This window comes from Zingiber officinale, chromosome 4A, assembly GCF_018446385.1.
Source record: "Zingiber officinale cultivar Zhangliang chromosome 4A, Zo_v1.1, whole genome shotgun sequence".
Lineage (NCBI taxonomy): Eukaryota > Viridiplantae > Streptophyta > Magnoliopsida > Zingiberales > Zingiberaceae > Zingiber > Zingiber officinale.
In genome coordinates, this window is record NC_055992.1 from 23,139,366 (window position 1) to 23,166,174 (window position 26,809).

General features: G+C 37.2%; 2 long non-coding RNA genes, 3 other non-coding genes and 1 pseudogene across 5 annotated transcripts; all 6 read right to left on the bottom strand.

Moving 5' to 3' along the window:
* Nucleotides 1-12,901: 12,901 nt before the first annotated feature.
* On the bottom strand, nucleotides 12,902-14,385 carry LOC121969707. Its single transcript, XR_006108615.1, has 3 exons — nucleotides 13,769-14,385; nucleotides 13,544-13,632; nucleotides 12,902-12,969 (listed from the first exon to the last, which is right to left on the bottom strand). It is a non-coding gene; the product is annotated as an uncharacterized LOC121969707 (long non-coding RNA).
* A 1,870-nt stretch (nucleotides 14,386-16,255) lies between these two features.
* LOC121969708 lies at nucleotides 16,256-18,020 on the bottom strand. The gene is made up of 2 exons (XR_006108616.1): nucleotides 17,921-18,020; nucleotides 16,256-17,675 (listed from the first exon to the last, which is right to left on the bottom strand). It is a non-coding gene; the product is annotated as an uncharacterized LOC121969708 (long non-coding RNA).
* On the bottom strand, nucleotides 16,784-16,881 carry LOC121974068. The gene has a single exon (XR_006109936.1). It is a non-coding gene; the product is annotated as a small nucleolar RNA Z103 (small nucleolar RNA).
* Nucleotides 16,935-17,034, bottom strand: LOC121974074. Its single transcript, XR_006109939.1, has one exon. It is a non-coding gene; the product is annotated as a small nucleolar RNA Z103 (small nucleolar RNA).
* On the bottom strand, nucleotides 17,563-17,659 carry LOC121974070. Its single transcript, XR_006109938.1, has one exon. It is a non-coding gene; the product is annotated as a small nucleolar RNA Z103 (small nucleolar RNA).
* On the bottom strand, nucleotides 17,724-17,830 carry LOC121974072 (annotated as a pseudogene).
* Nucleotides 18,021-26,809: the final 8,789 nt, after the last annotated feature.

Consider the following 26,809-nt stretch of genomic DNA (forward strand, 5'->3'; position numbering starts at 1 on the left):
TTCTCCTCCCCAATCGATCGACCGATCGATTGGTAGATCCCAATCGATCGTCTGATCGATTGGGAAAGCTTCTGTGCTTACGAGTAATGCTCCCAATTGATCGGCCGATCGATTGGAGTCATCCCACACTCGCAGTACACTCCAATCGATCGACCGATCGATTGGACACTGGTTCAATCGATCGACCGATCGATTGGACACTGGTTCAATCAATCAACCGATCAATTGGACACTAGTTCAATTGATCGACCGATCAATTGAACACCCTGAACTTGCCTCAAACTCAAGTTCAAGGTCCCAAACCCAACTCCCGGTCAACCATGACCTGTTGGGTATCCATGCCTAGCATTTGGCCAACACCCGACCGACCTTGAACTAGCCTTCTAGCCTCCTCCATCAGCCTTACATCCCTCGGAAATCTCCCATCCTTCACGCCTTACCTTCAGGAGCATCCTTCGGCCTCATCCTAGTTGTCGGATTATACACCACACTCGATCAACCTCGAACTAGCTTTCTAGCCTCCTCCATCAACCTTGTGTCCCTCGGATATCTCCCATCCTTCACGCCTTGCCTTCAAGAGCTTCCTTCGGCCTCATCCTAGTTATCGAGTTCTCCTTGCCAAGTCACACTAAGACTTACCTTGCCAAGACCACATGCTTGGACTTTCAACCTTTGCCAAGATCACCTTCATTCTTGAACTCTCAAGACTTCCTCCTTTGCCACACATTCTATCCTCCATGACTCACCTGACTTTCACCACATGTTTGACATTTGGTCCTCTTATCAACCTATTTGGACTTCCCTTCCATGCCCAACATCCAATCCTCCATAATTTGTTAGGACTTCCACTGCCAACCTCAGTTGGATCTCAATTCTAAATCTCCAGTTAACTTTAGTCTATTGGACTTCACCATTAAATATCGGTCAATCATCTAGTTCAACTATCAAACCTCCAGTTAGGACTTCTCCACTGCCTAACCTCCAGTTAGGACTTCCAGACACCTAACATCCAGTTAGGACTTACCCAGTCAAGTCTCCTGTCATCCCTGGCCTACTTGACTTGTCTTCTTCTCAACCTGGTCAACCCTTTGACCATCTCCACAACCGGACGATTGCCCTAGCAATCTCCATACATTGTTAAACATCAAAACTCAAATCTCGACTCAAGCTTGACTCAACTCAAGCTTAGTCAAACTAGTCAAACTTGACCTAGGAAAATTGCCCCAACAGTATTTACCTTGACTCTATTCACTTTTGCTTCTTGAGTTTGATCTTTATTACTTGATGTTGTATATTGATCTATTTTGATATCCATGCAGTCTCGTTATCCATACTATTTATGACCATTTATACTCGTACTATTATGCTAGCAACACTATACTGTTGTATAGTTGTACAATATTGAACTAAGTTACCATCTTGATATTTATTATATTAGTTAGACCATACCATATTATAGGATATTGAGTATCCTAATAGACTTTGATTGTTATTTAGGCTCATGCCTAAACGCTAGTGAGGTTAGACCTACATAATTATAGCCTATCAATCATTGTCTTCCATTCGTAGTTAAGAGAGTCGTCAACAATCGTTGTTATAGACTGTCGACCGCTATAATTCATTCGTGGTTGAGAGAGTCATCAATGACCATTGATACATCCTGTCAATCATTATCTCTCATTCGTAGTTTAGAAAGTCGTTAATGATCACCCATGAAACATTCGTGGTAGAGAGTTCACATGCAATTTGTAGAAAGATAGCTACGTATATACCCTGTCTAGCCACGAGATCATTCGCGGTAGCGAGTTTGCCCACAGATAGTGACTATTTGTTTACCCTGACAGCCCATGAGACATTTGTGGCAAAGAGTTCATGTGTAGTTCGTAGATAGATAACTACGTATATACCCTGTTTGGCCACGAGATCATTCGTGGTAGAGAGTTTTCCCATAAATAGTGACTATTTGCTTCCTTAACTGCCCACGGGACTATCTGTAGTAGAGCGTTCTCTTACAGTTAGTGCTTATTATTTCCTTACCTTGACTGCCTACATGACTATCCATGGTTTACAATCAGTGCTTGTTATTTGCTTATCCAAACTGTCTATAGGACCATCTATGGTAGCGTTCTCTTGCAGTCAGTGATTGTTATTTGCTTATCCAGACTACCCACGGGACCATCCGTGATAGAGCGTTCTCCTACAGTCAGTACTTATTATTTGATTACATTATCTGTCAATAGAACCATCCATGGTAGAGTACTCTCTTGTAGTCAGTGTTTGTTATTTGCTTACCTTGACTGTCCACAAAACCATCAATGGTAGAACGTTCTTCTGTAGTAAATGCTTGTTATATGTTGGTCATGTATTTATTCCTGCAAGTGGAGATGTATTGTAGGTACTCCCAATTTATTGATTAAATCTAAGTATGTTATGCTCACAATCCTTTTCTTGTCCTTTTGTTTTCAGGTTAGTAGGTAGATGGTGTGTCATGTCACTTAAAGATCCCGACTATCAATCCCACTCGATTTCAGATTCCCTTTTGAGTTGTTGAGTTATTTTCCGTTGCTCGTATTTAGGTTTTATTGTCGTATCGAATGTTTTAGAGTATAACTTTTATCTTGTTCAATTAGTGTATTTCACATGTTTATACATACGTACATGCATTGTCATTTGTGACTTGGGTTTTATTACATCTGTATATGGTTGATTTTATGTTTGTTTGAATTGGCTTGATATTGGTTATTTCCTATATTGTCACTAGGAGGTACCGTTTAATTTGGTAGACAAATATATCCTCAGGGTGTGATAAATATATTGAGCTTTGGTTATGGAGAGTGCATCATAATGTTATTTGCAACTTGACTAAGGAGGATCGAAGAAATTGGCATTGTCACGCCCTAGAGGAGTCCCTGCAAAGGAAAATCTGGCAACATTTCCCCTGTACCGGTGACAATCTAAAGCATGAATACATCACAAACAAAATACATCAGCCCACACGGCGAAAATATACACAATCATGCAGTTATATATATTAAACAGCTCATATAGCTGTACTAAAAATACAACCGCACAGTTATATATATTAAACAGCTCACACGACTGCGGTAAAAACATAGCAGAAAAACAAACGGGAAGCCCATACAATCAAAACAACACAATGCGTGCTGGCATGGCTTAAACACAAATACAACACCAAAATAATAAAATAGCCACATGACTAAACACCAATACAAAACTAAATCAATAAGTAATATATAAAAAAATCAAGAGCGAGGTAAACCATCTTCTGATATGACGTGGGACAGGCAGACAGGATACTCCGAGCGACACGACATATCTATGTGCTAACCTAAAAACAACAGGAAAAATAAGGAGGATCGAAGAAATTGGCATTGTCACGCCCTAGAGGAGTCCCTGCCAGAGGAAAATCCGGCAACATCACCCCTGTACCGGTGATAATCTAAAGCATGAATACATCACAAACAAAATACATCAGCCACATGGCGAGAATATACACAATCATGCAATTATATATATTAAATAGCTCACACAACTGTACTAAAAATACAACCATGCAGTTATATATATTAAACAGCTCACACGACTGCGGTAAAATCACAACAGAAAAACAAACGGGAAGCTCATACAATCAAAACAACACAATGCGTGCTGGCATGACTTAAACACAAATACAACACCAAAATAATAAAATAGCCACATGACTAAACACCAATACAAAGCTAAATCAATAAGTAATATATAAAAAAATCAAGAGCGAGGTAAACCGTCTTTTGATGTGACGTGGGACTGACAGACAGGATACTCCGAGCGACACGACATATCTATGTGCTAACCTGAAAATAACAGCAAAAATAAGGGGTAGTGAGTTCAACAACTCAACGGGTATCAAGAGTACATGCATAGTAAAATATAACTACCAGTAATAATCATGCGGTATAGTTTCCCGAACAATAATAGGAAATGTGAACTGAAAAGGCTAAAGAAAACTGTACTCACTTGGATCTCCTATCCGGATATAAGGGTCGTCAGACTAGACACAAAATGTTTCCTTTATGCATGTCAATCATATGCAACCACCAAAAATACAATATCTAAAATGCAACAACCACAAACAATAAATACAATCTATGCATATGATGCAAATATGATATGGTCACCCCTAACGCCAGTCAGTCATCTCATACACGATAGTGACACCGAGTGGGTAGGGCTATGACAACTTTGCACTCTGCCATCACTACTTCTGAGTGACCGAGTGGACAGGATGCTATCGGAGTACACCTATCCTCCTACTCCAAACATAGTGGGGGAGCCTAAACTCTCATTTCCTTATATCATGGTCAAGGGGAGGGATCCTTGCCCGCTACACGCTGTAGTCATCGCTACTCATGAGCGGACCAGCGAAGCCCTGACAGAGCAAACTGCACACACCCTGCCTGATGTACAACTAACCCATGAGTGGTTGTCTGTACAGATCATGTAACGGGTGATGTACTCAACAACAATGGAGCCAACAATCGCTCAGCATGCAATCATGTAAGATGGTGCATGACACTACAACATGTAAATCCTGACACCTCCATAATATATACCAAAAAGGTAAAGGAATTCAACAAAGGATCTAATTATCATGAAACTATATACACATGTTAGGTTTGTCTAGTAACTAGTCTTGTACACAGTAAGACAATGTATGTCACTACTTATATGATCATAAGTACACATGGCAAGAACAAAAATATAAGTCAAAATGCATAACAGATAATAACAAACAAAGGCATGCTATAGGTATCAAGTAGTGACATACCAATGGTAGCTAAACACAACCATTACTACTAGATATAAATTACTATGCATATCATAATGACAGTATCAAAAGAGATAAGCCAAAGGTACCCGCCTTAATCAGTAGTTCGTATCGAAACAAATCCCACATCGAGATGCATGTCTCGAAGCAACGTCCTGCAAATCACATGATTATAATTTAGCTAGTTACATATGCAACAACTAGCTAAATCTAAACCCAAACTAATTAAGGAACCCTAATCAAATCATCCATGAATCCTTTAATCTTTCCAAAACACTCCACATCTTATAATCAATCCAATGATCCTTGATATTGATCATGAACTCTTCTATTAATCACCCTTTCATCAACTGATCCATACATGGAATTCCACCCAATTAAATCACAACATCAATTTAATGATTCTATTAATCACAATATCAATTTAATCAACAATCCATCATAACAAATCATAATACTAATCTCATAATCCTAATAATGATCATGTAACCTTCTACATCAATCAAATCAACAAGATAGCCATCATGAATCAATTACCCTATAAACAATCACAATTGCATTAAATTAAGCATACCATAATCAAATTAGGTTAAACTAACTTGAATCAATCCCAACAACCCAAATCCACTCAAGCATCAGATCACCACAAAATAGAATTAGGACACCCTATTCATTCCATAAATAGAATCAAATCTAGTTCATATATAAAATTACCTCCACAACTTACCTAAATCTAATTGCACAGCTGTTGACTCACGACCGAAGGTGTTTGCTGTCGCATCTCAATACCCGAAGCTAGGTTAAACTGCTGATCTCCCAAATCGACAAACCTAAATCATGATCAACACATTCACATTCAAGCATTAGACCCAATTCTTAATCCACAACCTAATTCCAACTTCTAATCAAAGCTAAGATAGTTTAACAAAGCTTAGGCTAAGGAATTTGTTACCATTCAGCCGAGAATGCCCACCACAGCTCACGACGGTAACTGAAGATGAGTAGGGTGGAGAAATCGGGTGACGACCTTGCTATGGCAGTAGTCGTTGTTGCTCAAGGACCGCAAATAAGAGGAACGACACACTATATTTGAAGGTGGAAGAAGGATCATCGACAGTTGGTCGGAGGGAAAAGACTAAATGGCAGTCGGCCGAAGGAGTGGGTGTCACGCCGATTAGGAGGAAGAGGAACGATGACAGTGAGATTGGGAAAGGGCGTTGGCAAAGGGTTACACCGGTTGTTGGGCTCGTGATGGTCAGCATCGGACCATGGCGGTCGGCGGCGACGTGAGAGAGGACGATCGGCGGAGAAGAAGAAGAGAGGAGAAGGTGTCGGCAAAATTGGGGAAGAGGAAGAATCGGGAGAGGAGAAGGGGATCGGCTCTGCGGCTCTCGCAATGGACCCACGGCGTCGCCTCCCTCGACGGTAGTAGCTACAGCATGTCGGCTGGTCTCATGCAACAGTGGGCGGTGGATCTGCGCTGGCGAGATCGGGAGGCGTCGACGGTGATGGGGTGATAAAGGGGGTCGGCGGAGGTGTTTAGGGTACGAGATTAGGTATTAGGCATATATAATTCGAACTTAGGTTTAGGAAAAATTAAAACCTAAGTTTATTCCTCAATCAACTCCCACTTTTGGGTATTTCAAACATGTTTTTTTCCAAACCTATAAATTCATCCCCTTAGACTCGTCATACAAGCTTCAAAAAATTTCTAGAAAATTTTTAAAAATTCTGTTAAGGTTATTCCTTAAATAAAATTATTATTGAATTTTTATTTTGTTCGATATTTTACATTCTCCCCCACTAATAAAAATTTGATCCCCAAATTTCGTTATTTGCCATCAACATGTACTAACAGTAGATAAACAGTATAAATGTTGAACGGAACTCTAACCCACATACCTCAAGTAGAAAGATGGGAATATCGAGTTCGAATCGTATCCTCGAGCTCTCAAGTAGCCTCCTCATCAGAATGATAATGCCTTCCAACTTTAACCAGCCAGATATTCTTGTTCCGCAGCTGACGCTCTTTGTGGTTCAGAATCCATATTGGAACCTCCTCGTAGGTAATGTCAAGCTGAATGAGAACTGATATATCTAACAGAACATGTACTGGGTCGGGTACATATCTCCTTAGCATGGACACATGAAATACATCGTGAATACCTGCCAGAGATGGTGGTAGCACCAGACAGTAAGCTACCGCTCCAATTCTCTCCAAGATCTGGAAAGACCCAATGTATCGTGGAGCTAGTTTACCTCAGAGGCCAAATCTCTTCACTCCTTTCGTGGGTGAGACTCTCAAAAATCCATGGTCGCCTGTAGAGAACTCTAGGGGTCTCTGTTTCCGATCAACCTAACTCTTCTGACGGTCCTACGCCTCGGACATCCTCCATCTAATAGTGTCGACCAACTCTTCCTTCTGCTGAGCTCTTTGAGGTCCTAGGTGCTGGGCCTCCCCAATCTCCTCCTAGAGGGTAGGTGTCTAACAAGATCTACCATACAACGCTTCAAACGGTGTCATCTGGATAACCGAATGATAGCTGTTGTTGTAGGCAAACTCTACCAATGGAAAGTGGTCCTCCTAGCTGCCACCGAAATCCATAACGCAAGACCTCAACAAGTCCCCTAATGTCTAAATGGTCCACTCTGACTGTCCATTTGTCTACAGATGGAATGTTGTACTGAAACAGAGCTGTGTGCCCAAGGTCTGCTACAGACTCTGCCAGAACCAAGACGTGAACCATGGGCCCCTATCCGATATAACTCTCAAAGGAGCACCATGCTTAAAGGAACACCATCAATCTGATGATATCCCGACAATACTACTCTATCCATTGTTCCAGAGAATCGATTTTCTGAATCGCTAAGAAATGTGCGGATTTGGTTAATCGGCCAACGATTACCCAAATCGCATCATGGCCTCGTCGTGTCCTAGGCAATCCCACCACAAAATCCATGGTGATGTGCTCCCATTTCCACTCTAGAATAGGAATCATCTAAAGTAAATTGGCAGGTCACTGGTGCTCATCTTTCACCTGCTAACAAACTAGACATCTAGCTACAAACTCCGCGATGTCTTTCTTCATGTTGTTCCACCAATAGGAACACCTCAAACCTCGATACATGCGGGTTCCACCTGGGTGGATAACAAAACAGGAGAGATGCACCTCCTGCAGTAGCTCCTCCAAGACCGAGTGAGATTGAGGTGCGCATAAATTGCCTCGAAAATAAATAATGCCCTCATCATCTCGGGTGAACTCGGTTTGTTTCCCAGAAGCTATCTGGTTGTCAATGGACTATAAGTGCTGGTCACCGGCCTGGGCCTCTCAGATCCTCATCCTGATCGACGACTGAGCAACCATGGTAACCAGAATACCCTGCATTGTCTATCCCTGCTCCTCAAGGCCCAACTCGGAGAAACCCTGAATCAAGTTCGTGACCAAAACTCGGTGGCACGCTAAAGTCCCTCTGGACATCCAGCTAAGTGCATCAGCAACTACATTATCTTTCCTCGGGTGGTAGCTAATGATACAGTCATAATCCTTCAGGAACTCCATCCACCTCCTTTGTCAGAGATTGGGTTCCTTCTGAGTGAAAAGATATTTGAGACTCTTATGATCAGTGAGAATCTCAAAGGTAATACCATACAAATGATGCCGCCAAATCTTCAAAGCAAGATAATAGCGGCCAACTCTAGATCATGTACCGGGTAATTCTTCTCATTCTCCTACAACTGACGAGAGGCATAGGAGACTACCCTGCGGTGTCACATCAAAATAATGCCCAATCCTGTAGAGAAGCGTCAGTGTAGAGTATGAACTCGTCCTCTCTAGAGGGCAACATCAGAACTACTGCCGACACTAATCTCCTCTTCAGCTCTTGGAAGCTGATCTCGCAGACTTCTGACCACGTAAACTTCACGCCTTTCCTGGTCAGGCGTGTCAGCAGCATGGCAATGCGAGAGAAACCCTCAACGAACCATCTATAATTTCCGGCCAATCCCAAGAATCTACGGATCTCTTGAACTGATTTCGGCTGTTTCTAGCTGGTGACAACCTCGATCTTCTGAGGATCTATCAAAATATCTCGACTAGAAATCACGTGCCCCAGAAAACCGACTAAGGGTAGCCAAAAAAAATTAAAAAAAAACATACTTGCTGAACTTCGCATATAGACGATGTCGTCGAATAGTCTCCAAGACTATGCGAAGATGTTGTGCATGTCCTCCTCGGAATACGAGTAGGTCAAAATATCGTCGATGAAGACGATAACAAATCGATCTAGACACTTCTGGAAGACGCGGTTCATCAAATCCAAAAATACCACTGGAGCATTGATAAGCTCAAATGGCATTACCAAAAACTCATATTGTCCGTATTAAGGCATACCTAACCATAAAATTATTAGCAACGAATCTGTAATCCGATTACCAACTATATATCACTAAATCCATAAATATCACACATGACACTCACTATGTCATCATCAATGACAAACTCAAATAATAGATCATCAAAATAAATACACACTAATAGATCATCAAAACAAATATCCACTAATAGATCATCAAAACAAATATCCACTAATGGATCATTAGACAACCATATAACTCAACATTTAATCTAATAAATCATTTGAAATCCACATATTACAATATCTCTCACAATATCCCTCAACCTCAAACCATCTTTAACATCAATCAAACCTGAAAATTTTCTAGTAACAAATTCTCATCTTGGTGTACTATCAAGATGTATAAATATATCATAATCCCACCTAAGATATATGACTACTGAAATCCAAGGGATATCCCTTGACTTCCTAATTGATAATCAACAACTCTCCAAGTAGTAGAGATACGATCAATCCAAAAGATGAGCATAAAAACTCTACTAATTCCATCCATAAATATCCAAAGAGCATGTCAAATCTCATCATTCAAATACTTAAATATCCACAATAAAGGAATGACAACTCAAAATCCCAAGGGTCACTAAACCTCCTGACTAAGAGTCTACCCATCAAAGAATATCACCACAAATCTCATAATCATATTCATAAAATGCCCTCCAATAACTGTCGTCAAAATGTCGAACCCCCTGATCTGAGATATAGACTTCAAGACCTTTAGTAAATGATCATGTTGTCAAGATCTCGAGCTACTCGATGGAGACAATGTTAGTTGAGTCGACTAAACATTATCTTGTAATCATCCCTACTATGTTTGCTCCACCTGAGATTCAGTAACCTCTAGTGGCCAGTCATGAATATAAGGTTAGAGGCGTACCTTCGCTAAATAACTGGTCGAAATAACTGTCAATCGACGCTCTGCTCCTTGTAATCATCATATGATATTTTCACTCAGTGAAGGTGAAACTTCCTAAGTGTTAGTCAACTAACATCTCCTTTGTATCACTACGGGTCATAAATCCCTAGATACCATCAAGGATATCCGTGATCGGTCCATGAGTCAGGATGTCCCATGGAACAACATTAGGCGAGTCGAGTGATCATCACCTTATAATCCATCATGCTACCGAAAGAGGTAGTAAAGTACTCGCTCTCAAAATACCTCAACGTAATCACGAAAGATGCCTTGATCTCAATATCATCATCTGCTTCTTCCTTCACGTGATGCCTTGTCACATAAAGATAAGCAACTAACTTCAACTTTTCTTACGCCAGTACAAATTATATATCCGAATGTACTCACCAATTCATACGCCCATGAAACGGTTGTATCTCCTAAGTGTTAAGCAAATAGCTTTATACCTTTCCACATCAGTGGGAGTATCCTATCCGAATGTACCTTCTGAGTAATCCTACCAGGTACAGACGGTCCAGGGTCAAAGTCCACATGGAATAGGATACGCCAATCCTCTACAGACTGACTAAGCCGACAATGGTATACGGCTAATTCAGTCTTCTCTATATTGGTACAAGTCATGTACCCAAATGTACCTCAAAATATCTAACCAAGCACGAGCAACCGAAAAATCAAAATATCTATAAAAATTGAGTAAGTCGGTCCCTTACTAATTGAACCAACAAAAATAGATCGGTCATCAACTAACTGATCCAATAAGAGTACCTCAATCCTCAACAAAAGTAACTAAGGTAAATCAATCCATAACTACCCAAGTCAATAAAGGTGAATCAAACCTCTACAGATAGAACCAAAGAGAATATAAATTAATCCTCTGCAGACTAAGTCAACATGATTATTACTGGTAGTATGATATAATGAATCCTCTAGTAGGGTCGACCGTGATCAGTGGTTGACCCATCACATGAAATATATGCTACAAACAACTAGACAGGTACTAAAAGAGTACTAACATATATCATAACCAACTATCATAAATAACTATATATGTACTATCTGAAGTGCATGATAACAGTAAACAAAAATACCTCCTATAGTTTGGAGATGTCCTGCTGATGTTTGGTCCCAAAACTCGAAAAGTTACATCGAGAAAATTAAAACACGAAATCCAAAATGCAAGAAAAATAGGCATCGTAAACTTAGCTCTGATACCAAATAAATTATCACACTCAGAGGAGTCCCTGTCAAAAGAAAATCCGGAAGCATCTCTCCTGTACCGGTGACAATCTTAAGCATGAATACATCACAAACAAAATACATTAGACCACATGGCTGGAATATACACAACCACGTAATTATATATATTAAACAACCCACAAGGTTATACTAAAAACACAACCACGTAGCTATATAAATTAAACATCCCACATGGTTGTGCTCAAAATACAGCGAAAAAACAAACGAGAAGCTCATACAATCAAAACAACACAATGCGTGTCGACATGGCTTAAACACAAATACAACACCAAAATAATAAAATAGTTACATGGCTAAACACCAATACAAAACTAAATCAATAAGGAATATATAAAAAAAATCAAGAGCGAGGTAAACAGTCTTCTAATGTGACGTGGGACTGACAGACAGGATACTCCGAGCGACATGACATATCTATGTGCTAACCTTAAAACAATAAGAAAAATAAGGGGTAGTGATTTCAACAATTCAGCAGGTATCAAGCGGGCATGCATAGTAAAATATAACTACCAGTAATAATCATACGGTACAGTTTCCCGAACAATAATAGGAAATGTGAACTGAAAAAACTGAAGAAAATTGTACTCACCATGACCTCCTATCCGGACATAAGGGTTGTCAGACCAGACATAAAATGTCTCCTGTATACATATCAATCATATGCAACCACAAAAAATGCAACATACAAAATGCAGCAACCACAAACAATAAATGCAATCCATGCATATGATGCAAATATGACATAGTCACCCCTGACGGCAGTCAACCATCTCACACGCGATGGTGAGACCGAGTAGGTAGGGTTATGACAACTGTGCACTCTGCTATCACTACTCCTGAGTGATCGAGTGGACAGGATACTGTCCGAGTACACCTATCCTCCTACCCCAAACATAATGGGGGAGTCTAAACTCTCATCTCCCTGTATCATGGTCAAGGGGAGAGATCCCTGCTCGCTACACGTAGCAGTAATCGCTACCCATGAGTGTACCAGCGGAGCCCTGACAAAGCAAACTGCACACACCCTGCCTGATATACCACTAACCCATGAGTGGTTGTCTGTGTAAATCATGTAACTAACGATATGCTCAACAACAATGAAGTCGACAATCGCTCAACATGCAATCATGCAAGATGGTGCATGACACTACAACATGTAAATCCTGACACCTCCATAATATATACCAAAAATGTAAAGAAATCCAACAAGGATCTAACTATCATGAAACTAGGTACACATGTCAGGTATGTCTAGTAACTAGTCATGTACACAGTAAGACAATGTATGTCACTACTTATATGATCATAAGTACACATGGCAAGATCAAAAGAATATAAGTCTAAATGTATAACAGATAATAACAAACAAAGGCATGTTATAGGTATCAAGTAGTGACATATCAATGGTAGCTAAACACAACCATTACTTTAGATATAAATTACTACGCATATCATAATGACAATATCAAAAGAGATAAGTCAAAGGTACTCGCCTTAATCAGTAGTTCGTATCGGAACAAATCCTACGTCGAGATGCTCGTCTCGAAGCAATGTCCTGTAAATCACATGATTATAATTTAGCTAGTTACATATGTAACAACTAGCTAAATCTCAACATAAACTAATTAGGGAAAACCCTAATCAAATCATCCATGAATCCTTTAATCTTTCCAAAACACTCCACATCTTATAATCAATCCAATGATCCTTGATATTGATCATGAACTCTTCTATTAATCACCCTTTCATCAACTGATCCATACATGGAATTCCACCCAATTAAATCACAACATCAATTTAATGATTCTATTAATCACAATATCAATTTAATCAACAATCCATCATAACAAATCATAATACTAATCCCATAATCCTAATAATGATCATGTAACCTTCTACATCAATCAAATCAACAAGATAGCCATCATGAATCAATTACCCTATAAACAATCACAATTGCATTAGATTAAGCATACCATAATCAAATTAGGTTAAACTAACTTGAATCAATCCCAACAACCCAAATCCACTCAAGCATCAGATCACCACAAAATAAAATTAGGACATCCTATCCATTCCATAAATAAAATCAAATCTAGTTCATATACAAAATTATCTCCACAACTTACCTAAATCTGATTACACAACTGTTGACTCACGACCGGAGGCATTTGCTGTCGCAACTCAATAGTCGAAGCTAGGTTAAACTGCTGATCTCCTAAATTGACAAATGTAAATCACAATCAACACATTCACATTCAAGCATTAGACCCAATTCTTAATCCACAACCTAATTCCAACTTCTAATCAGAGCTAAGATAGTTTAACAAAGCTTAAGCTAAGGAATTTGTTACCATTCAACCGGGAATGCCCACCACAGCTCACGACGATGATTGAAGATGAGTAGGGTGGAGAAATCGGGTGACGACCTTGCTATGGTAGTAGTCGTTGCTGCTCAGGGACCGCAAATAAGAGGAACGACACACTAGATTCGAAGGTGGAAGAAGGATCATTGACAGTTGGTCGGAGGGAAAAGACTAAATGGCAGTCGGCCGAAGGAGTGGGTGTCACGCCGATTGGGAGGAAGAGGAACGACGACAGTGAGATCGGGAAAGGGGGTTGGCAAAGGGTTACACCAGTTGTTGGGCTCGTGATGGTCAGCGTCGGACCATGGCAGTCGACAGTGACGTGAGAGAGGACGATCGGCGGAGAAGAAGAGAAGAGAGGAGAAGGTGTTGGCAAAATTGGGGAAGAGGAAGAATCGGGAGAGGAGAAGGGGATCGGCTCTGCGGCTCTCGCGGTGGCCCCACGACACCACCTCCCTCGACGGTAGTAGCTACTGCATCGTCGGCTGGTCTCATGCAGCGGTGGGCGGTGGATCTGCGCCGGCTAGATCGGGAGGCGGCGACGGTGATGGGGCGATGAAGGGCGTCGGCGGAGGTGTTTAGGGCACAAGATTATGTATTAGACATATATAATTCGAACTTAGGTTTTGGAAAAATCAAAACTTAAATTTATTACTTAATTAACTCTTATTTTTGAGTATTTCGAACCTATTTTTCCCCAAGTCTATAATCCGAAAAATTCTTAGAAAATTTTTAAAAATTCCTAAAATTTCTATTAAGGTTATTTCTCAAATAACCTTATTATTTGCTTTTTATTTTGTTCGGTATTTTGCATGCATCCTCCACTAGTGCTCTTTCAATCAAATTTGCATCCGACATAATCAAAATCAAAATATCCCACAAGATCAAAAGATTCAGTTTTAAGATACCAAAGACATACATTTTGAATTTCTTTAAGATATCGAAAAATTCATGACTACCTATAAATTTCACTCCTTAGTGCAAGATTAATATCTTACACACATCCCGACGGGAAACAATATTAGGTCTACTAGCCGTGAGAAAAAAAAATACTACCTATAATATTATGATATAATTTTGGATCAACTTCTTTACTTTAAACATCCCAAATTTCTTTGACATTTTTATCCCAAATTTTTTAAAGATTTCTTTAGCATATTTAGTGATAAATGTATATACATTGTTTAATTTGTAGTCATCTCATATTCATAGACCCACACCCGCCTTTATTTTATAGAATTCGATACAAAATTCTTAAATTTGACCCTTTCCATCAACTGACTAAGGGCTTCTTTAGATAACTCAATTATTAGGACTATTTAGAGAAGCTAGAGTAGGTAAAGTAGGTATGTACATTTGGCGTACCTTTGCCGAAACTCATAGATTGGAGGCATATTTACATTTGGCAAAGTAGGTAAATGTACTTATGAAGGAACGGATTTTATATAGAAATAAAAGAATTCAGAATAATTAATGAAAAAAAAAAATGTTAACTCATCGATTAAACTCATTTTAAATTTACTTTCTAAATAATTTAGGAACTCTTTAGATAATTTTTGTTAATAGAATATCATCTATATAAATTTAAATCATAAAAATATCAACTCAATTATTTTTTTACAAAAATAAAATAAATCAATTTATCCTCTATAAAATCTTTTACACTAAGCTAATTCTTTAATAAAATCATTTAAAAATATTAATTTCATATCTACTTTATACAACCTAAATCTTTAATAAAAGATAAATGCTATCATCATTCTAATAAACTCCAAACAATTTAAGAAAACTTTATTTCTCACAACCACTTCTTTATTATCCAATTTATTTCAAAAAATTCCCTTTATATTAATAATTAATTTTTCTTCAATTCTATAAACTAAATCCTAAACTTTTCACAAATTAAGATAATTCTAAATCAAGCAAATATCATCAATAACAATAATTTTTTATTCAATTTAAAAGTAAGACTGAGTTCCTCCTTTTCAAAAATATAATTTAATTGTCAACTCTGAGCTCTTGTGTAATATCTCCCCACTACCCCACTCTTTTGGTTCTACCTGTGATTAGCTTTTCATTTAATATTAAGTTTTCTAAATTTAATTTATAATTCCACCTTATTATTTAGAAGATAGAAGTGAAACACAAATAAAGGTATTTTAACCTAAAAATTAACAATAACTAGAATAGAAACACAAATTCTCCCCACAAGATGAGTAAGAGTTTCAAGAACACAAAATAAACTGAACGCTGCTGCGCTATTTAGTCTTAGGTAAGCCTGCCAATCTTAGTCAGCTTTGCTCTTTTGGAGGTTTCAGGCAGGAAGTAGGCACGGCTTTTCGTGCTCTTTGGGCTGGGATTGCTTTCATGCATCCTGCTCTATTAATTTAGATTCAACAAAACGTTCAAATTCCTTGAATCGCAAACAAAAACTTCGCTAATGGAGACAAAACGAAACCAAAGTTGCCAATGAAATTAAGATTGAAACACCGACAAAGGGTTGAGTTGAATATAACATGTCCCAAGCACACAAAGTACTAGTGAACTGAATCAGAAACCAAAACCAGGGAGCATCTATCCCATCCATTTTGATTGTCAATTGCTGTTCCCCATTTTACCTTCTACATGTTAGATAAAACTAGAAAACTAAACTATTCAATCTAAAAATCCCAAGAAGTAATGGCAGCGATGATATTCTAGGCGATGGAATATGAGACCGCCTCAAGATTGAGGATCTGAAGGAAGACCCATCGACAACTCAAGACTCTTTGTGTGACGTTAACTCTGGTACAAGCATGATTTGTTTGCTCCAGCAGAGCTAAGGATACTTTCTCCCAGAAAAATATCCTCCGCCAGAATCAGTGATTTTTAAACATATGTTTTTTTAACATAAATGGACAGACGAAGTTCTATTTAAAAAAAAATTAAAAAAAACTAAAACAACATGAACCATCGATTTACTTACACAATCAATTAAACGCCGAAGTTCAATAGTAAAGCATTGGCGATCAGAGTCCTGGCTTGATCTCCTAGAGGGAGAATAAAAATAGCGCGCAGAATGTTCATAGTCGATCATCTGGGGAAAGGATCATCATCTCGCCATAATCTACTTATTAACCAAGTCTTGGGAATGCTCATAATCTAAGTATGAAAAAAAGAAAGAATCCTGGCTTGAATTCCACTACTCAAATTTAAGTAAAAATCGCTCACCGTGTTCACTATCGATCATTCGAGGAAAGGAACATCACATCAAATATACTACATTAATATCGATAAAAATAAAAAACAAAAACACACGAATCTTTGAACATAAAAGCAGCGAGGAGAATTATAAGAAAGAGGGCATACAAGAAGAAAAAAACACTGGAAACCCCTACAAATTCAATAAAAAATGATAAACAACGTATTTTTCAATCCAAAATTTTTACAGAATATATGTCTCATGGCCAATCCCAAGAGGTAACTGCAGCGACGCTGCTATTCCAGGCGATGGAATATGAGACCGCCTCGAGATGGAGGATTTGCCAAGGAATCCAAGGAGATCCATCAACACCTCAAGACTCTTTATGTGACGTTAACTCTGGACTATGCAAACATGATTTGTTTGCTCCAACAGAGCTAAGAATATTTTCACCCAGAAAAATATCCTCCGTCTCGAATGGACTTCCTAAATTTGAAATACCATCAAAAATCTTGCGATAAATAATCATTGTGACCACCTATAATTTACACAAACATACAAAAGATCAAATGTGAAAACCTTTTACTAATTAGAAGAATAAGGCGATCAGAGTCCTGGCTTGATCTCCTTAATGGAGAAGAAATTAGCGCTCAGTATGCTCATTGTCGATCATCTGGGGAAAGGCTCATCATCTCACCATAATCTACTGATAAACTGTCAACCCGTGAAAATACAAAATTAAAAAGAAGTGACATTGTAAACGGAGATCAGAATCCTGGCTTTAATTTTCCTACGCAAATTATAGTATAATAATAAGACGCTCAGTGTGTTCACTGTCGATCATTTGGGGAAAGGATCATCAAATCAAATAGATCACTTCATTCGATCTTTCTAATCATCAAGCAAAATTCAATGACGAATTAACAAAACCGGAAGATGAACAAGGAAATCCATCGCACCTGAAAGATTGGAATCAGAAGACGAGAGCTACGAGGAAGAAGAAACCCTAGATTTGAAATAATACAGCGCCGAAACAAGACAGCGGAATAAAAAAAGATTGTTCGAGTGAATCGCTGTGAATATATTTATACGGGGAAGGGGAAACCCTAGCACGGATTGTAAAGCGTATTGACGGCTTTGATGTTGACACACCGCTCGAGAGTCGAGAAGTATGAACTTGTCTTGTGATTCGGCGCATGGTATTGCAGAGAAAGAGTAATAATGAATTAATAATTCTGTATCACCTTCTACTTAAAAAAAAACAAAAATAAATATAAAAATAAGAATAAATAAATAGATATACAAGATCAAAAAATATATATATTTTTAAATTTTTTAGATTTCACTTCCACGAAGCTTAACCCCCAAATTCGTTGCGGGGTTAATCATGGTACAATCCAAACCTATTAAACCACGCTGACACAATGTAAAATGGACTAAATCAGTTTGGATCACGGGCTATCTGACTTAATTGTCAACTCTATGGTTAACTAGTTGATTGATACTGTAAAATCTCAGATAAGTAGTTAACTAGTTTGACAAGATCCAACTCAGATGAGATTCTCTTCTTTAAGTTTGATCAACAAGCCAAAGTGCGGATCTGCTTTTCCATAGTTTTTTCTGATTGGATTGTGGATGGAATCCGGTCATAATTGATTATTATTTTTTTCTGGATTTATATTCCCATTCACGGAGGTTGTTGGCAGTGGCCAAGCTGTCGGACGACTTCCGGATGATTTTCGAGTGACGTTCGACTATTTACTCTGATCAAAATTATAATTTAAGTATGAATTTAATGTCAGAGAAGAATCACAATCCATTACAATCAGAATTCAAACATGATCCAGGCTCAATTGTGAAGGGACTAGAAGGAAATCATAAAAACGCAGACTAAAAAATCTGCCTCACAAGTAAAAATATGGAAATGCAAAAAATCAAATTGAATCGAATAATATAAAAATATTTATATTTGAGTTTAAATTTAAAATATTTTATATGATATTTGAATTTAATTTAAAATTTAAAAATATAAATAATTTAGTTCAAATTCGATTTGAAAGAAAAAGTTATGCTTCGTTTATTTTGAATCTGGATTAAGTATAATGAAATTATAATTAAAAATAACTTAAATTTGAGTTGGATCGACTTGTTTAAATCTTAATTTCAATACATTTGAACATCATGAAAATCAAATAAAATATTATAAATTTAAATTTGATTAAAAAACATTCAAACACTTCTGAATTTAACGCCTCTGAATTTAACTCAAATTTGATAATTTTAAATACAATTCAAATATTTTTTTAGCTAGTTGGATTCGTGAAGATTCTAAGTTGATCAACAAAAGCATGGAGATCTAATTTCTTTTATCGAGTTATCATATGTAAAAAAGAGAGGACCTGCATTGCTTATGAGTTTGTTCAAGCAGAAAAAGTACAAGGGTATTGGGTGAAGCAGAGAAACATCCCTAATAATAATCATAATTTTGCATATAGTTTCCAATCATAAAATAAACTTTGTTTCCACTCCCTGCATGTAAAGTATTACTTATTTTAACTTCCTCATACAAATATTGTTACCTAAATTATCCTTCAGATTTTTTAGGTATAAAAAGTCTAAAAACGAATATATTTCCGGTTAAATTCAACACTTTCCACTAGAATCCAGTACTTTATGCTAGGATCGAGTATATTTTCTATCAAAATTAACCCTCATATTTTTTTTCGGTACAAATAGTCTAAAAATGAGTATAATTCTTATTAAATTTAGCATATTAAACTAGAATTGAGTATATTTTCTATTAAATTGTGCACGACTTTCTTCTTGCTTAATATAATTCTTTATAAATTTAGCATCATTTACTATTTAAATAAAATCTAGTATATTTTTCATCCAATTGAGTATCATTTAAAGAAAATCTAGTATATTTTCCATCCAAGGTGAAAAAAGAATCGTACTCAATTTGATAGAAAATATACTAGATTCTAATTTAATTTACTGAAATTAAGAGGAATTATACTGATTTTTGGACTTTTTATACTTAAAAGTATCATGGGCAATTAGATAAATATATTTGACTAGGGATGAAAATCTAGTATATTTTTCATCCAATTGAATACTATTTAAAGAAAATTTAGTATATTTTCCATCCAATTGAGGTGAAAAAAGAATCATACTCAATTTGATAGAAAATATACTAGATTTTAATTTAATGTACTGAATTTAAGAGGAATTATACTGATTTTTGGACTTTTATACCTAAAATTATCATGGGCAATTAGGTAAATATATTTGACTAGAAAATGGAAACAAAGAATTTTATGGATGAGTACTATATGCAAAGATTTATTTACCAATAAGAACTGCATGTAACTTTTCTCATATTCTATCCTCTTTTCTCTTTCAACTCGTCGTTTCAATCAACATAAAATAAAAAAAAATTAATTATATTATTCTTTCATATAAAAAATATTGATGTCACATTTTTTTTAAAATTTAATAGGATGATCCTCTAAATTTATCCATGTTAATAAAAAAGTAAAAATAAAAATATTTTGTTTAATTTTTAATATATTATTATAAAATAAATAAATAAATAAATAAAATAAAAAATAAAATAAAATTTTATTTGAAAAAATTAGCATCACGGCGGATTTTTAAAAATCAGCATTATAATATTTTATTTTTTTATAAAGGTAATTTGTGTTAGAACATTATCATTTTTTTTATAAAGGTAAATTTTATTGACAAGGAGTTACATTCGGACTGCTAAAAAAAATCAGAACACTTGTGTTTGCATCTTGCTAAAGACTCTCTCCATATTGGGTATCTCATCCTCATTCTCATTTGGAAATAATTTGATATTTATACGATGATTATCTTTTTCCTAAGATAATCCAAGAATTACTCGATAATTATCTTTTTCTAGAAATAGTCTTACATTATATTATGAGTTAAGTTGCTAAAGAGACGAGAGACTAAGGGGTAGGATGTCAAGTCAGAGTTTACCCAAGAAGTCGAGGTGCATCCAAGTCGAAGTGCGCCTAAGAAATCGGGGTGTGCCCTAGAAGTTGGGGTGTGCCCAAGAAGTCGGGGTCGATTTGGTTTTTTTTTCCTTTGCTGGAACCACCGACTTAACAGGGTCACCAACTTCTTTATCCATGTGACACCCACTAATTACCCTCTAGATCGCAAGTTTCTCCTTCAAGTCTATTCGAAGGAGACAAGAGTCTGACTAATTGAACTGTTGTATGATTAGGATAATTCCAGCTACCTCAACGGCTTAAGCCATGTGACGAATCCATTGTGTATTTCTAAAGAGATTATACATTAAATCTCAGCACGTCTTGGTCATTATGCCTTTAAATACAACTACTCCTTTTAAGCATGCTACTTATGTCATCCGCCTCAATTCTCGAGTCTAGAATATACCAATGTGTTTTTGAGGGTGGATCACATTAATGTGATGTGATCCTCAGTAGAGAAGACTAAGCATCTTTTACCAAGTAATGATTACTTGAATTTTATTTATTCCACGTGCTTCATCATACAGTGAAAGATTGGTCCCACTCTTATAATAGTAGTGATCTAATGGTCCCTATTGAGCCAATCAAACTATATTAGGTTAGATAAGAACATCCTTCACATAATTGCTGATTCTGCATTTGTCGGTCTTCAACTTCTTCGTCTCCGAGCTCTCCTTCCTATTCAGTAAGTTGTTTCAGTTCATCCTTACGATTCTTGTTTTCACCGTTCTTTGGTAATCTAGTAGTATTCTATGGCTAGGGAATTTTTTTTCTACTCTCTAGTATATATCTACCACTTCGAGCTTTGCCAACACATCCTTGGATTGATTAAGGACTACCTATGAGATTTCGATTGATCATATGTTAGGGCTTCCAAACCGTAAAGACCAGCTAGATTATCCTCCTCCGAGTTTTGTGAGTTTCTTTCAAAGTCACATGTTGAGTGAATTACACTTCCCTATCCCAGCTTTCTTTATAGAAGTGTCACAATATTTTTGTATCTCATTTCATAGCTTGGCCTTAATTTATTCTATATCTTAATTAGGGTCGTCATTCTTTTCCATTTGTATTATATTCCGCTTTCTTCCCACATCTTCCATTTCTTCTTTTATCTAAAGAAGATGAAAGATGGGACCTTCTTCTTTTCTTCTCAAGCCAAGATTAACCTGATCAAGGAGCTCCCTTCATCACGCAAGGGGTGGAAACCCCAACTTTTCTTTGTCAAACCCCCAGGTTCCATATTTTGGTCGTCTCACTGGTAGTGAGAATTGCCCCCATCTCCCGTTTTGAAGGACTATCATCTAGAGTGGGGCTAATTCAAAATGTCCCAAAAGCTGCTAGGCTTGTAGTTTAACAACAATGTCATACTCGAGGAAAGGATGTTGCATATGTTCGGGCTGAGCCTTAGACCAACTCTCCTCAACGCTTCATTTGGTAATAATTCTAATCATCACTAGTTTTAATATCTAACTGAAGGTATATTATTTTTTAGAGTCGACACAATGATGAGGGCATTGCTAAACAAGGTGATGAAGCTTACTTCGACAGAATTAGAGGCACACAAAGTAGTTATTGTTGATCTTATTGAGGAGGCACCCAAGGAAGGAGCACCTTCAATTCGGCTACATCCCCAATGGAGGTGGTTCACCAATCAACGGTGAGAGCACCAAACCTGACATGGGAGTAGTGGGGGTCTCTAGTTCATCGATCATGTGCATTGAGACCAGCTTCATCTACAAAGTCGAAGGTCCCCCATAGAGTTTCAAGGAAAAGGTATCACCCATCTAGACCCTCGGTGGCCACTCAGGCCCATCCCGACCTCACACAATGTTGGTTGGTCCTAGGAAGATCGTACCGGTTCCACTGTATAAAAATTTTTGTACAAGTGTCGAACCTTTCCTAAACAACCTATTGTGTTCTTTAGAAGTTAAATTAGGAATCGCAGACATAACTTAACATCATTGATTCCAAATTTAACTTATCTGTTCTTGATGGTTTAGATTTGGATCGCAAGCGGAACTTAACACTATTGATCTAAATCCACCTATGTTATTAATTCCATTAAATATTAATTTTTAAAATTAGCTTCCAGGACTGCATGGCGAGGCACATGACCTTCTTGGATATGAGAGCAACCACCACCGCTTAGACAAAGTCTTTTGAGGAAAGCTAATATTTAATTTCCTTAAATAACTCTAGGTTTAACCAAAAAGAACAATCGAATCACAAATTTGAAAAACAAAGAAAACACAAACTCGAAAAATAAATTCAAAAAACTAGATCTAATGCCTCTTGTGTTTGGAATTCATACAAAGGAAAAATAACTAGTATGCCGCGGAAGAAAATTACTAGTTATACCTTCTCTTTGTATGCTAATGACCTCGAGATTTTCTGTCGTATTCCTCACCTCGCCTTGGACGTCGTGTGGGAGATGATCCTCCAAGATGAACACCACCCAAAGAGCTTTCTTCTTCCTCCTCTAGTATTCGGCCACCACCACCAATTTAGGAACCAAGGAGAGTAAGGGAAAAAGGAATAGGGAGAGAGACGACCACAATGAAGAACTCCACAAGAGAATAAGAGTTGTTGTCTTCCCTACTTCTCCTCTTCTTCTCCTTTTCTTGTATCCGGCCATAATGAAGAACCACAAGAGGTGGCCGGCCCTAGCATGAAGAGAAGCAAGGGTTGCCCTTAGGAGAAAACTAGAGAGAAGGGAGAAAAGAATAGCATGCATCATGAGGTCTCTCCTCCTCTTCTTTTATATTACTTGCCCAAGGCAAATAAGGAAAGACTTTTTACAAAAAATAAAATCTTCCTCTTGTTTTTCCTTTTCCCTTTCATTTTTCCTTTTCTTTCCTCTTGATTGAATCAATCACCAATCCTTGATTAGGTTTAATTTGATTGAGTCTTTTTAAAGGATGATTGGCCGACCCCTTGCTTGGGCACCAAGCAAGGTGGCCGGCCACAATTAAAAGGAAAGAAATAATCCTTGTAAAAATTTTATAAGAAAAAAAAAAACTCTTATAAAATTTTACAAGCTCTCTTTCAATTTCCTAAAGTGAATGTTAAAAAAGGAAAGTTTCAAAAAATTAAAAACATGTTTTTAAAAATTTGAAACTTCTCTTCTAAAAATTTTCTTTTTTAACATGGTGATAAAAAATTTAAATTTTAAAACTTCTCTTCCTTTTTTCCTTAAACCATGAGGATGGTTAAAAAAGGAAAGTTTTAAAACTTTTAAACTTTCTTTTAAAACATGTGGCCTAATTCAAATAAGGAAAGTTTTTAAATTTAAAATCTCTCTTTTACAACTTGTAGTTTTCTATAAAGAGAAGATTTTAAAAATTCAAAACACCCCTCCTTATTTGAATTAATGTGGTCGGCCCCCTCTTGCTTGGGCACTAAGCAAGGGGCCGACCCCTTAAGAGGACAATGTGGCCGACCCTTGCTTGGTCACCAAGCATTGGGTCGGCCCCCTTCTTGGACACCAAGATGGGCTTATATTTGGATGGACTTGAGGTTTTAATGAGGCTACGACAGGGACCTAGAGGAGAAATTGGTTTTGGCCTTCCGATGAGCTTGAGTATCCCGTGTTCGCCCCGAACACACAACTCAAGTTCATCGATAATAACTCATTCCACTAGAGAGTTATTATCACACTACCGCACCAATCCCAAATTACATTATGGGCTCATTCTTATCATGAGAGTGTTAGTCTCCCTGTGTTTAAGATAATGAATGCCCACTAATTAAGTAAGTTACTGACAACTTACTTAATTAATATCTAGCTCCAAGAGTAATACCACTTAACTTCATTGTCATGTCAGACTAAGTCCACCTGCAGGGTTTAACATGACAATCCTTATGAGCTCCTCTTGGGAACATCCTCAACCTAGATAACTAGGACACAGATTCCTTCTATAATCAACAACACACACAATAAGTAATATCATTTTCCAACTTATTGGGCATATTGATTTATCGAGCTAAACCTCACCCTTTGATAAGTCAAAGAAATAAATATTAAATATATGTGCTTGTTATTATATTAGGATTAAGAGCACACACTTCCATAATAACTAAGGTCTAGTTCTTTTATAAAGTCAGTACAAAAAGAACTTACCTAAAATGGTCATACTTAATACACTTAGAGTGTACTAGTGTAATTTATTAGTCAAGATAAACTAATACCTAATTACACTACGACTATTCCAATGGTTTGTTCCTTTCCATCTTAGTCGTGAGCAACTGTTTATAATTTATAAAGAACCGACAACATGATCTTCTGTGTGTGACACCACATATCATTTTGTCTACTATATAAATTAATTGAACAAATTACATTTAACAAATAAATGTAGATATTGATCACTGTGATTCTTTATTTCTAAATAAATATTTATACAAAAGCTAGGCTTTTAGTATACACTCTAACAATCTCCCACTTATAATAAAAGACTATGCTACCATATATGATGTCATACATCTGATTCCCAACCCTTCAATATGGCCATCAAAAGCTCTTGCCTTAAGGACCTTAGTAAAAGGATCTACAGGTCATCACCTGATGCAATCTAGGTGACAACAATTTCTCCTCGTTTATACGATGTCTCGTATTGGGTGGTACTTGCGCTCTATTGTGTTTACTTGTCTTATGGACTTATGTTTTTTTCGAGTTTGCTACTGCACCACTATTATTACAATAAATTGTAATAATTTTTGGATAAACCAGAAATCATATCTAAGTCCATCATGAAGTTTCTAAGCCATACAGCTTCTATGACTGCCTTAGAGGCTGCCACTTACTCAGTTTCTATGGTGGAGTCTGAAAAAGTACCTTTGCTTATCACTCTTCCATAGTTATGACTTCACCTCCTAAAGTAAATACAAAACCCCGAGGTCAACTTACTATTGTCCCTATCCGATTGGAAGTCAAAATCCGTGCAACCCACAGGAACCAAATTATCTGCCTTGTAAGCTAGCATATAATCTCTAGTACCTCTAAGGTACTTCAATATATGCTTTACCGCAGTCCAATGTCATTGTCCAAGGTTACTTTGATATCTGCTAACTATGCCCTCGGCAAAACAGATTTTTGATCTCGTGCATAACATACATAGGCTTCCGACAGCCGAAGCATAATGAACTACCTTCATTTTCTCTATCTCCTTTGATGTCTTTGAAGACATCTCTTTAGATAAAGCTACTCCATGTTGAAAAGGTAAGAAATCTTTCTTGGAGTTTTGCATGCTTAAAATGAGCAAGGATTGTTTCGATATATGAAGCTTGGGATAAGTAAAATATTCTTTTCTTGTGATCCCTTATTACTTTGATCCCAAGAATATATGCATTCTCCCAAGTCCTTCATATCGAATTGTTTGGACAACCATACCCTTACTTCTGACAACACTTTAATATTGTTTCCAACTACCAAAAATGTTATCTACGTATAGTACATAAAATACCACCATGTTTCCATCACACTTCTTGTATACACAAGATGTAAAATACTGAAAATATACGAATATTAATAAGGGAATTTTCAGGAATTGTTGGAAATTTTTCGGAGCTCGTATGGATGAGTTAACGAGGATGAAAACGGGGCCCGGGGAAAAGCTTGTTTAGGCGACCCATTTAAGCGAGGAAATGTTTATTTTATATTTCCTTTTTCTTTTTCCTTTATTTTTCCTTTTTCTCTCCGTTTCTTTTCCTCTCCCCGCGCGTGCCGTGCCCTAAGCCCTTCGACGCCGTCTCCTCCTCCTAACTGGCGCTGACGACTTGCCCTAATCGCCACCAAGCGGCGGTTCATTCTCCTCTCCCACGCGC